Below are 14,414 nucleotides of genomic sequence, written 5' to 3' on the forward strand. Positions count from 1 at the left end.
TGTACCAATATGGGTTTTTATTTTATGTAAGCAATTATTCTATGCCAAAATTTTTATAGATAATGATGTATTTCAAAGTCCACCTTATATAAACAATCAATGTATAATAGGTCCACCTCAACAAAACTATATACAAAGAAAACATATAAAGAAAATCTGAATCAACTATTACCATATTAAAAAGGAAATAGGAATACCACCTTAAAGGGACAGTCTACCATAGAATTGTTATTGTTTTAAAAGATAGATAATCCCTTTATTACCCATTCCCCAGTTTTGCATAACCAACACAGTTATATTAATACACTTTTTACCTCTGTGATTACCTTGTATCTAGGAACCTTCTTCCAGCCCCCTGATCACATGACTGTGACTGTTTATTATCTATTGTCTTAAATTTAGTATTGTTTTGTCTTAAATCTTAAATAACCCCCTGTCCCTGAACACAGTTTTATCTATATGGTCCACGTATACTTTCTGTCTCTTTGTGTTGAAAAGAGAATTAAAAAGCATGTGATAAGAGGCAGCCCTCAAGGGCTTAGAAATTAGCATATGAGTCTACCTGTGTTTAGTTTAAACTAAGAATACCAAGAGAAAAAAGAAATTTGATAATAAAAGTAAATTTGGATTAAAATTAAAAGTCCTATCTGAATAATGAAAGTTTAATTTATACTAGACTGTCCCTTTAAATAAGATGATGATGATGTGTAGCTTAATCAACCAATAAACTGAAGAGGAGGGATATTTAAAAGCCTACAACTACATAGAAGGGATACGTCTTGACAAAGCCCATACCAGGGCAAAGCACGTTGACGTTACTAGCAGACTACCACAAGGATCAAGGTTCCATTACTTGATAAAGACATCTCTAAAGGACTCTTTTTGCATGATCTTGAAATCTTTCAAGTACAGGGAATACAAACGGCCGTTTGTTACTTTGAGATCAACAGTCCTAAACATGCTGTAGCGTGCAACAGAGGGAATATCCAAAACCAATAGAAAGTGAGGTGAGAGTGACATCATCACAGTCACGCTTGGTTCATGGGAGACTCTGCAACTAACTACCGGAGAAAAACACAGTAAACCTGTAAAGAGACACAAAACGTGTCTGAAGTTCCCGGTAAGCATATCCCCAATTCTTATCAGAAGCGCACAAAATCTGTGCAGGACACAGAACGTGTTTGAAGATTCCGGTAAGCTCTAAATCTCATAATCCTGCACCAAAAACGCAGTGTTTATTGGTCAGTGCTCCTTGGCCAGACTTTGTTATATACTAACAAGCCAAATAGTGATAAGCTACACATTCTGGAGTATTGCAGTTTATGACCCTGTTACAGTTTGGGAAATTGCTTATGTTATAGTCCCATTTCTATGTATATATTGTCTGTATGAACATATTTATGTATTGGTATAATTTTCTAGTCGTATTAACTAGCCATGAGAAATATAGAAGCTGTCTATTTATTATGCCCTGTTTCAAGAACAAAAGCCATAAAGCCTTTTGTTTACCATGCTCTGTCTACCTCAAAGAAGGTCAGGGATGGTAAACAAGGGGAGTTATTTCCTCAGGCTTCCTCCCATTCAATAGAGTCACCAAATCAGATGAGGCATGGTTTAAATATATAGAAGAGATTCAGTCAGTCAGTTAGCCAGAGAGAAGGAGAGGAAGGAGAGGAGAGAGAAGTGAGGGGAGGATGAGGACAGGAAGCTAGCAGAAACATCCAGACTGTCCCAGATAACCCTATTAGAACATCTAAATAAGGTACCTGCATCATGTATGTTTGTATAAGTGTATATTTGTCTTGTAAGTAAATGTAATTGGTATAGTAGTTAGGCCTAAAGCGTTGAATATTGTGTCATTTCATGTTTTTAGCTGATCTAATAAATAATTGTGTATTTTGAAACCAACAGTAATTTTAAGAGTCTTATTACATTGGGTTATTTATCATTTTCTCATCTATATGTGTATTTATGCAATATTTTAGGCTAGAACCTAGTCAATTCTGCCTATTAATCTAATATAGAAATATATATTTCATATAGTTATGTCTTGCATAGTCAAGAAGCATAAGTATATATTTCTGGATTAATTAGAATGTAATTGTTAATTCCTCAATGAGCCATAAAAGCTGTGTAAATAAACAGATATATTTTATGGACATAGCTAAATTGTCAAAAACAAATAGAAGGCTGCACACGGGTTCTAATAAATTCCAATGGTTTATTGGTAAAATCAAACCATGACAGACATAGACAAGAGGTAGACTACTTCTTGTCTATGTCTGTCATGGTTTGATTTTACCAATAAACCATTGGAATTTATTAGAACCCATGTGCAACCTTCTATTTGTTTTGGATTGCTCCGGGCGGATGGTTCCCGCATCCTTGGGCTTGGCACCTTGCCGAGATTGAGTTCTGGCAGCTGCAGTATACCACGTTTGTACAGTGGATTACGTCATCAATACAGGACACCATATCGTTTGAGGGACCGCGAGCTGTAGCGGCTGTGATTGTACCTTACATAGCTAAATTGTCACTCTTGGATGAAATCAAATAATATTGCATAGATATAAATATATATATATTTGCCCTTTACAAGTCAGATTAAGGAACAAAAATTCCTCATATTAAATAACCCTTAAGATTATAATATTTGTACTCTTATTAATTTTTAAGAACCCATTAATACACTTTTTATATGCCGATATTTACCCAATAGATAATTTGGATTTGGATTTTGAAAGAAATATGCATCTGAACTTTTAACTTAAGGTGGATTAGATTTTTTATATGAAAAGTTTCTATTATTATTGCAATTAGAATTTGCATCGACTATTTTATTGCCGCACATATCAATACGTTTATATGCTTGATACATGGTCTATTTGATACTATCCTAGCAGATTACCGAACTTAACAATTTGTATTTAAAGGGAGACGTCCCTAATTTTATATGATTTTATATGTCTTGATTTAGATATATAGTTTAATAAACCACAATCGTCTTATTATAAGCCAGTAGAATATATTGCTTCCTAGACTCCTGAGCTTTTCTAGCGCTCTCTTACTTACTCATTAAAGGGACATAATACTCATATGCTAAATCACTTGAAAATGATGCAGTATAACTGTAAAAAGCTGACAGCAAAATATCACCTGAGCATCTCTATGTAAAAAAGGAAGATATTTTACCTCACAATCTCCTCAGCTCAGCAGAGTAAGTTCTGTGTAAAAAGTTATACTCAGCTGCAGGTTAAAAAAAAAAGAAGAAATGAACAGCAGTCAATCAGCATCAGCAGTGCTGAGGTCATGAACTCTTTTACTGTGATCTCATGAAATTTCACTTAACTCTCATGAGATTTAATTGTAAACTTCCTTACACTGAATAGGGAAATAAGATGAGTGTGCACGAATGCTCGCTCCTGCCACTGTCCCGGGACAGACATACTGATTTGTTGCTTAGAAGTCCTTTACAATGGGATGTGGCTACTGAGAAACTTTTGAGGTAAAATATCTTTCTTTTTTACATAGAGATGTTCAGGTGATATTTTCTAGTCAGCCTTTTACAGCTATGCTGCATCACTTTCAAGTGTTTTTAAACATTTGGGTATTATGGCCCTTTAAGTATATTTGTCGTATCTATTTGTCAGTCTTAAGGAAGGATTGGATAGTAAGTGAGCTAGGAGTCATTACTGGGCATCATATTTAGCTTTTTCACATGTACTTCATCTAAAGGACAAGGAGAACAATGAAAGGCAAATACCTGTATCTAGCCTTGTCATCTTCTCTCATTCAGTGCAGTGCAGCTTGTAGTTTGGTGCCAGGACTGAGCATTATGCTTTGTATTTGTATTTTCTTTTAATAATATAAAAGTAAATAAAACTGCATCCTGAGCACTCACAGGAGATGGCTGCACGCTTGTGAGCTCTAGTCTCCCTTAAGGGCTAAATCAATTTTAATGTGAGTGTGCCTGGCTAAACTGAACTGCTAAGACATCTTAACAAGCCCTATTTATCAACCCGGATTGGCACCTACCCGGACATACAACACAACAGCAAGGAAACAGCATTTTATTACACCGCGGCCTACGGCCTGTAACGCATCTAAGTGTCGTATGAAGGAGATGCTGCTTGCCACTGATCGCGGACAGAGGAGAAAGCTGCTAGACAGGTAGCGTAAAAAACTTGGGATAGTGATCACAGCGGCAAGCGGGTATCTGTCATCTGAGGTGGGTACCTTTCTGTGGGCATGCTGTACTCGTGCGAGGCCCCGGGACAGGAAACACTAAATTTAATAGATGGCCGCCATTAGCCACAGTGAACAGGAGCATATGGCCACATACAATAATGAACACTGAGCCTGCTATAAGGAGACAGCAGCAAATATAACAACATCGCAAGAGATATGCTTGGCAGTAGTAGTGTGAACTATACCGATCATTTAATAAAAAATACATCCCACTGACACATGTTGCGCATTCTTAGGCACATGCGGTTAGCCTAAGCAGGAAGGAAGGGTAACAAAGGATACACTCTGGCCCCAGACTCATAGCTGGTGATAAACGCATATTTTGCAGAGGACAACATTTGCAGGAAACACATTTTAAGACGGGTAAGATACCTAGGTTTCTTTCAACTCAATACCCGCAACATTTCCACAGTACGAACCCCACCAAAAAAATTAACGGGGTTAGCATTTTGGTGCACAAATCAATCCCATTCAAACTCCAAAAAATAGATAAAGATAAGGAGGGGAGATTCTTGGGAATTATGGGCCTGATGTTTGGTAGGCCTGTGACTATTGTCAATTTATATGCACCCAACGTGAGGCAGGACCGTTTTGTTTCACAAATCTCGGATAGAATTACAGACCTAGCCAAAGGCCCCTTAATTGTCGCTGGAGATCTTAATACCCCTCTCGATCCTGACCTAGACAGCTCTAACCCCACTGTTCGACAGAACCAAAAAATGCTTCATTCTATATGGAAAGACATTAGAGCTTCGACACTACATGACACATGGCGCTACACCCACCCGCAAACTAGAGATTACACCTTCTTTTCAAACCCACAAAAAAGTTACTCAAGATTAGACTACATTCTAGTAGATCATCTTGCGCTTTCATTAGTTAAATATGTAAATATCAAACATACAGTATGGTCAGATCACTCTTTGGTGGAATGTGAGATGGCATGGCCTTCTGCCCCATCAAGCCTTTTACATGGCGTCTTGACAATGTATTGTTAGCTGACTCAAAAGTGATAGAATCATTCGTGGAGTATCTAGATAGCTACTTTACTATTAATAGCACACCAGACATTAGCCCCACGATAGTGTGGGAAGCACATAAAGCTTACATCAGAGGTGAATTTATTAAATTACAAGCTTATAAACCCAAACAAGCCCTTGCAGACTATGTTAAATTAGCACAAGAGGTATCTGAGGCTGATATGTCATTGAAACTACACCATAGGGACCAGGAACTGGCTGGGATTCTACAAAATAAAAGGGAAAATCTAAACAAGCACTTGCAAATTGAGTCACAGAGAAGTCAATTGCACATACAACAAAAATACTATGGTGAGGGAAATAGATCGGGGAAGCTATTAGCTAGAGCATTAAAGCAACAACGAACAAACTCCTACATACACTCACTCAAATCACCACATAACACTAATATTGAGGACACAAAATCCATTGGGGACTCCTTCAGGAAGTTCTATCACAGATTATATAATTTATTTCCCAACAGAGCGCCAAATAGCCACCAGTCAGAATGCGAAAGATATTTAGAGGGTATAAATCTCCCTAAACTCACAGAAGATGAAAGCAGGGTATTGGAAGCACAGATTTCCAGTAAGGAGATAATGGAAGCTATTAAAGAACTGAAACCGGACAAGGCCCCAGGACCGGACGGTCTCAGTAATAGGTATTACAAAGTTTTCAAGACCCAACTCATCCCACATCTACTTACCCTTTTTAATCGAATATCTGAAACTGTAGTTTTCCCTGATACAATGCTACAGGCTCATATCTCGGTACTCCCTAAACCCGGCAAAAAGCCAGAGACCCCAGCTAATTTCAGGCCAATCTCCTTGTTAAATGTAGATATCAAATTATATTCCAAAATCATAGCAAATAGGATAAATAAAGTTCTCCCAAAACTAATACATCACGACCAAGTTGGCTTTGTCCCAGAGAGAGAGGCCAAAGATAATATTGGTAAAGTATTAAACTTAATGGATTACATTAAAAAATTCAAAATTCCTGCAATTTACCTATCAACTGATGCTGAAAAAGCATTTGATAGATTAGATTGGACCTTTTTATTAACAATCCTTCAAAAATTTGGCTTCCCCAAAAAAATTATTTAAAAAATTGTTGCCCTATATTCTACTCCATCGGCCCAGATACGGGTTAATGGGGCTCTGTCTGATCACCTCAAAATTAGGAATGGGACGAGACAGGGCTGCCCGCTCTCCCCCATCCTTTTTATACTATCATTAGAACCATTGGCCACAAAATTACGTGAACAATCGGGAATAAAGGGTATTACTATACAAGACCAAACTTATAAGTTGGCAATGTTCGCTGACGATATTCTCCTGACAATAGCTGAACCATTACTTTCACTTCCACACATCCAAAATGAACTGGAGACATATGGGGCAGTGTCAAATTTCTTGATAAATATTAACAAATCGGAATTATATCCGATAAACCTCGCAGACTCAGAAGTATTAAAAATTAAACATATGTTCCCCTATAAAATTCAGAGTCAAGCATTAAAATACTTGGGAATATTCCTGACACAGGATCCTATTTCCCTACGGAAATTAAATTATGGCCGATTGTTAGGGGAATTCGAACATTTGGCATCTTCTTGGCTACCGAAAAAAACACATTTCCTGGCTGGGTAGAATTGCTGCTGCCAAAATGACGTTATTACCGAAAGCACTGTATGTCATGCAAGCATTGCCCATATCGGGAGTGACAGCAGACATCAGCAAATTGCAAGTGATTATAGACACTTATATTTGGGATCTGTTGGGCACCTCAAAAACCACCTATAGAAAAAATTGAGGCCTACCTAATTATCAAGGATACCTGGTCTGACTGGTTAAAATTACGTAACAAACACAATCACATAACATCCATTTACTCCCCTCTAACAATACTTGATCCAAATGAGGAACTTCTACATGGTTGGTCAGGGAAGAAATTAAAGGTAGATCAAGCACCTAAACTGTTAGATCATGTCCCTATATATTTGCTATTGGAAAAGGGAAGATTAGCGCAGAGAGACACTCTACTGACACAAGGTTATACTTTTTTCCAATCCTGGTTGAGATATCATCAGGTACGTCATTTCCTAACTATGCACAAAAGCAAGCAAGATTTGCTCAGGCCACTCACGATATTTGAAAATTTATGCATATCGTCCCAACACCCTAAGGGGGTGATCTCCACAATGTATAGGGCTGTCCTTAAGTCAAGCCTTCCGGCCAAACAGAATTATACATCTAAATGGGAGGCTGAAATGGGCAGAAGGTTTTCTTGTAAACAATGGAATACATGGTTTCAGGCAAAAGCCAAATCAGCACACTCAGCAACAGCACTTGAAACAAATACCAAAATCCTCACTAGGTGGTACCTAACGCCCGGCAAACTAAAACACATGTTTAAAAATGCCAGTGGCAGATGTTGGAGGGGTTGCGAGCAGGAAGGCACCATGTACCATTTATGGTGGGAATGTAGAGTAATACACACATTTTGGGCACAAATACATAACCAGATTTGCAAAATTATTGGAATTGATTGGACACTGTCGCCTGAAGGCATCTTGTTTAATGCTAACACTGAGATCTCATGTAGGATTAGGAGAAACCTTTATCAAATACTAATAAACGCAGCAAAAAGGCTAATAGCAAGATCCTGGAAGAAGGCACATGCACCTACACTTAGTAATTGGTATGATCTAGTGAAACACACCTTAATATTAGAGAGGCTACATTATCTTAAAATAGGAAATTTGACCTTGTACCATGATATGTTATTTCTATGGGAGCAGTATATTTATGGCTTAGAGGTGGTTGGCAGTTGATCTTTATTGAAGGTATGAAAGATTGTATATAATAAGTGATATATATGTATTAGAAGGAAAATCGATATCGCCCGGACTAGTAGAGTATAGTGGCCCTCACGGCAGAAACCGTGTTAAGATTTGTAAATTTTTTTTTTTGTTATTCTAAATCTCTCAAGGTATAATGTAATAGAAATTTAAGATCACTATTCCCTGGATTGGACAGAAGCTTATTGGACTTACATTCTACTCCATTTTCATGAGTGATAATCTGTGTAACCTGACGGGGTATATAATAATAACAAATATGGCTGTAGACTTGTTGACACCGCCAGGGATTCAGCTGGACATCATTGGCTATATGTAAACATACCTTTAACGCACTGATTCAAGTCGTAACTTTCTTGTCTGAGACACGTTGTTTAGATTATTTTGCCTTGTATTTTTACAGTTTTATATCTTGTAAGATCACTTTTTATTTTGTATGTTTATTATACTTGAATAAAGCTCTTTTGGAAAAAAAAAATAAAAAAAAAAAATGAAGAAATGAACAGCAGCCAATCAGCATCAGCAGTGCTGAGGTCATGAACTCTTACTGTGATCTCATGAGATTTGACTTAACTCTCATGAGATTTCATAGTAAGCTTCCTTTACCTGATTGGTGAAATTATATGAGAGTTCACGAGGCTCATCCCCTAAGATGTCCTAGGACAGACATACTAAAATGCTGCTTAGAAATCCTTTACAATGGGAGATGGCTACTGAGGAACTTTTGAGGTAAAATATCTTTCTTTTTTACATAGAGATGTTCAGGAGATATTTTCTAGTCAGCTTTTTGCAGCTATGCTGCATCACTTTCAAGTGTTTAAACATTTGGGTATTATGGCCCTTTAAGTACATCTCCAAGTAGGACAGTATATAGCAAAACAATTTATATATAACATTATTATCATAAGGTTTTACTGGGCGCAAAAGATTAGTTATTGAATTAAAACACATTTTTTACCATTAAAGGGATATAAATGTATTCTAAAAGAAAATATTATAAAATCTTGTACTGCTTTTTTTGTAAAATGGATGTTAATGTACGGAAAAAATGCCTTTAGTAAAAATATGAGTACTACAATATTCTTTCTAAAAAAACAAAAAGCTACATATACAAGAGACAGCAGCATAAAATGGCCTCCCATAGGTTGTTCCCAGTACAATTAACTTTTATCAACTACTTAACTGAGTACATTGTCCTTTTTTGTTTCCCAATGATTTATTTTACCAGATGCAAACATTAAATATATTTGAAATTGCACCTTTATGTTTATTCTAGCAATCGAAAATAAAGATTTGCCTTTGTAAAAAAAAAAAAAAAAAAACTGCATCCTATGTGGATCTTCACCTGCTAAACAAAATAGTTTTTTTTTTGTTTTTTTTTAAGTGAAATCTTTACTTGCACACACAAATTCACACATGGAAATTGTCACATATAAATAAAATTGCTTTAGTTTTGTTTCAGTTGATGTCTGACACTTAAAATGTTTTTAAAAATAATGAAGTGTGAAGTTTAATCCTACATCTGTTATAGTTACCATGTTATAGTTATGTCATACAGTGCACCCATGTTACTGAGGGTTAAAGGGATATGAACCCCCCTAAAAAAATTCATGATTCAGATAGAGCATGTGATTTCAAACAACTTTCTAATTAACTTCTATTTTTTCTTCTTTCTCTTGGTATCTTTTGCTGAAAAGCCGGAACGTATGCTTAGGAGCCAGCCAATTACTCGAGCACTATGGGGCAGCAGGTTTGCAAGAATATTATCCATTTGCAAGAGCTCTAGATGGCAATACTATTTCCTGCCATGTTCCAGATGCCTACCTAGGTATCTCTTCAACACAGAATATCAGGGGAGAGAAGCAAATTTGATCATGGAAGAACATTGGAAACTTTTTTAAAAATGGTATGCTCTGTCTGAATCACCAAAAAAATGTTGGGTTTCATATCCCTTTAATAACTCTAGTAGCAAACCAAAATACATGGCCTCATGAAGAAGAAAGCTTGAGAAATTATACATTTTTTTTCAACTTTAAAAAGTTGATTCTGTTGTCTAGCTAAGACTAGCACACATTACAATAAAAAGCATCTGGAGGACTTGTTGTATACTGTGTACTGCACACTATAGTTTATAATAACAACATTAAAGTATTTTGAAGACAATACCATACAGTATACAATATGTTAAATAAAATCCATGTCAACATATGAGAAAATAATTACTATCATGTAATACACTCATATAATAAATAGTAATAATAAATGATGATGAATTATTATTGAAACAAATAAATAAAAATGATTACAGTCTAATTTAGTTTTACAGCACAGTCATTTTAAAACAAAGGTACATTTACAGAATCTATCCCTTTATGTTTCTCTACTAGGGAATCTGTGATTAGGACAGAAGATAGGATACATATAAGCTAATTTTCTTTATGACTTCATGAGCTCTGTTCTTCTGTTTGTTCTTTATTACACTTCTTGATCTAGTACTACATACTACATTACCACTTTGATGTTGTTTGAGGTTTGATGTGTAGTACTTCATCTAAAGGACAAGGAGAACAATGAAGGGCAAATACCTATATCTAGCCTTGTCATCTTCTCTCATTCAGTGCAGTGTAGCTTGTAGTTTTGTGCCAGGACTGAGCATTATGCTTTGTATTTGTATTTGCTTTGAATAATATAAAAGTGCATAAAACTGCATCCTCTGTGGATCTTCACCTGCTAAACAAAATAGTTTTTTTTTTTTTTTTAAGTGGAATCTTTACTTGCACACACAAATTCACACATGAAAATTGTCACATACAAATTAAATTGCTTTAGTTATGTTTCGGTTGATGTCCGATGCTTAAAATGTTTTTAAATATAATTAAGTGTGAAGTTTAATCCTACATCCGTTATAATTACATCATATGATACAGTGCACCCATGTTACTGAGCGTTAAAGGGATATAAACCCCCCCAAAATATTTCATGATTCAGATAGAGCATGTGGTTTCAAACAACTTTCTAATTAACTACTAATAACAATTTTTCTTCTTTCTCTTGGTATCTTTTGTTGAAAAGCCGGAACGTATGCTTAGGAGCCAGCCAATATCTGGAGCAATATGTGGCAGCAGGTTTGCAAGAATATTATCCATTTGAAAAAGCTCTATATGGCAATATTATTTCCTGCCATGTTCCAGATGCCTACCTAGGTATCTCTTCAACAAAGAATATCAGGGGAGAGAAGCAAATTTGACCATGGAAGAACATTGGAAACTTTTTTTAAAAATGGTATGCTCTGTCGGAATCACTAAAAAAATGTTGGGCTTCATATCACTTTAATAACTCTAATTTCTCAAAAAGGTTGTTTCTGTTGTCTAGCTAAGACTAGCACACATTACAATAAAAAAGCATCTGGAGGACTTGTTGTATACTGTGTACTGCACACCATAGTTGAAAATAACAACATTAAAGTATTTTGAAGACAATACCATACATTATACAATATGTTAAATAATATCCATGTCAACATATGAGAAAATAATTACTATCATGTAATACACTCATATAATAAATAGTAATAATAAGTTATGTTGAATTATTATTGAAACAAATAAATAAAAATGATTTTACAGCACAGTCATTTTAATACAAAGGTACATTTACAGAATCTATCCCTATATGTTTCTCTACTAGGGAATCTGTGAGTAGGACAGGAGATAGGATACATATAAGCTAATTTTCTTTATGACTTCATGAGCTCTTTTGTTCTGTTTGTTCTTTATTACACTTCTTGATCTAGTACTACATACTACATTACCACTTTGATGTTGTTTGAGGTTTTGATGTGTAGTACTTCATCTAAAGGACAAGGAGAACAATGAAGGGCAATAAAGGGCAAATACAGATATCTAATTTTGTCATCTCATTCAGTGCAGTGTAGCTTGTAGTTTTATGCCAGGACTGAGCATTATGGTTTGTATTTGTATTTTCTTTGAATAATACAAAAGTAAATAAAACTACATCCTCTGTGGATCTTCACCTGCTAAACAAAATAGTGTTTACTTTTTTTTTTTTTAAGTGGAATCTTTACTTGCACACAAAAACTCACACTATGGGGCCGATTTATAAAGCTGCGAATGCAGCTGTTTGCGCGAGCCTTTAGGCTCGCCGAAAACAAAGGTTAAGAAGCAGCGGTTGTAAGACTGCTGCTCCTTAACTCATTCGCCACCTCTGAGATGGCGGACAGCAATAATCCCAATTAGATACGATCGGATGATTGACATCCCCTGCTAGCAGCTGATTGGCTGTGAATGTTCAGGGGACGGCATTGCACTCAAAATGCTTGTGCAATGTTAAATGCAGACAGTGTATGCTGTCGGCATTTAGAGATGTCGGGCGGACATGATCCACTACAGCGAATCATGTCCATCCGACATTTAATAAATCTACCCCATGGACATTGTGACATACAAATTAAATTGCTTTAGTTATGTTTCAGTTGATGTCTGACAATACTGAGAACAGTTTATAATAAAGATTTGTACTCAGACAGGTCCCTTAAAGGGACATAATACTCATATGCTAAATCACTTGAAACTGATGCAGTATAACTGTAAAAAGCTGACAGGAAAATATCACCTGAGCATCTCTATGTAAAAAAGGAAGATATTTTACCTCACAATTTCCTCAGCTCACCAGAGTAAGTTCTGTGTAAAAAGTTATATTCAGCTGCTGCCCAGTTGCAGGTAAAAAAGAAAAAGAAATGAAGAAATGAACAGCAGCCAATTAGCATCAACAGTGCTGAGGTCATGAACTCTTTTACTGTGATCTCATGAGATTTCACTTAACTCTCATGAGATTTCATAGTAAACTTCCTTGAACTGAATAGGGAAATAATATGAGAGTGCACGAAAGCCTGCTCCTTCTGCTGTCCCGGGACAGACAAACTGATTTGCTGCTTAGAAGTCCTTTACAGTGGAATGTGGCTACTGAGGAACGTTTTAGGTAAAATATCTTTCTTTTATACATAGAGATGTTCAGGTGATATTTTCTAGTCAGCTCTTTACAGCTATGCTGCATCACTTTCAAGTGTTTCAACATTTGGGTATCTTGGCCCTTTAAAGGACCAATCAATGCAGTAAAATCGCAAAATTAACAAGTGTACTTTATAATGACAATACAATAATAATTTGAAATAAGCAGAAGATTTTTTTGACAAATTTTCTCCCATTTTCCAGCCCCCTGTATCATGTGACAGACATCAGCTAATTACAGACTAGTATATGTATACCCTGTGAGCTTGTGCACATGCTCAGTAGGATCTTGATACCCAGAAAGTGTGTATATAAAAAGATTGTGCAACATTTGATAATGGAAGTAAATTGGAAAGTGTCTTAAAACTACATGAATCATTACATTTTTATTTTGACTCAAATGTCCCTTTAACAGGCTTTGAGTGTTACAGATGTGAATTCCGAGACAAATTCACTATAGTATTCTAATTGTTTCCAGCTCTATTACAGTGTCAACAAGACTTCTTTTAAAAATGGATGCTATAAAAATGCGTTGTTTGAAATATATCTTTAATATTTAAACCTATTGCCCTTTAACATTCTGGCTTGTTATAAGGGTATACAATGGGTTACATGGCTAGAAACCTTTAATGATCGACAACCATTATACTAAAAATAAAGACGTAAATGTTCTGCTGAACATCCAATTTAATGATACCACCATAGGAGCTTGACTAAAAAGTGTTACAATACAGTGCATAATTGTATAGTGTGCCTTGCGAATGTCTTGATAATTAGTGAAGATAGAGGACCTGTATTACATCATCTAACAAGATTTAAAAATTGATGATAAAAGTTACTCTCATCAAAAATGAAATTAATAATGTCTAGATTTCATTTGTTTTATGCTCTCTTCTAATCACAATGGAAACTAGAGGATATACTACATACATATTTATCTTACAATTTATCAGTCCATTCAACATGCTGCACAGTGATTCATTAGCTCAGTGGAGGAGCTCATTTGCTTCAACAATCTTATTGGTAACAGAAAACGAGAGCAAAGAAACATTTTCAATAGGGTTTTCAAAGTGTGTAATCTTGGGCTGATCTGAATGAATAACATAAGTTTGACACATATTACAAGCAATATTAAACATTTAAAATTGTTCTAAACATATATTTTGAATACAGTTCTTTTTCAAATCAAATGTTTAGATGTTAACGGCTAGATTTAGAGTTCTGCGGCCAAAGGGGTGCGTTAGCTACGCATGCTTT

The sequence above is a fragment of the Bombina bombina genome, chromosome 7 (genome assembly GCF_027579735.1).
Source record: "Bombina bombina isolate aBomBom1 chromosome 7, aBomBom1.pri, whole genome shotgun sequence".
Classification (NCBI taxonomy): Eukaryota; Metazoa; Chordata; class Amphibia; order Anura; family Bombinatoridae; genus Bombina; species Bombina bombina.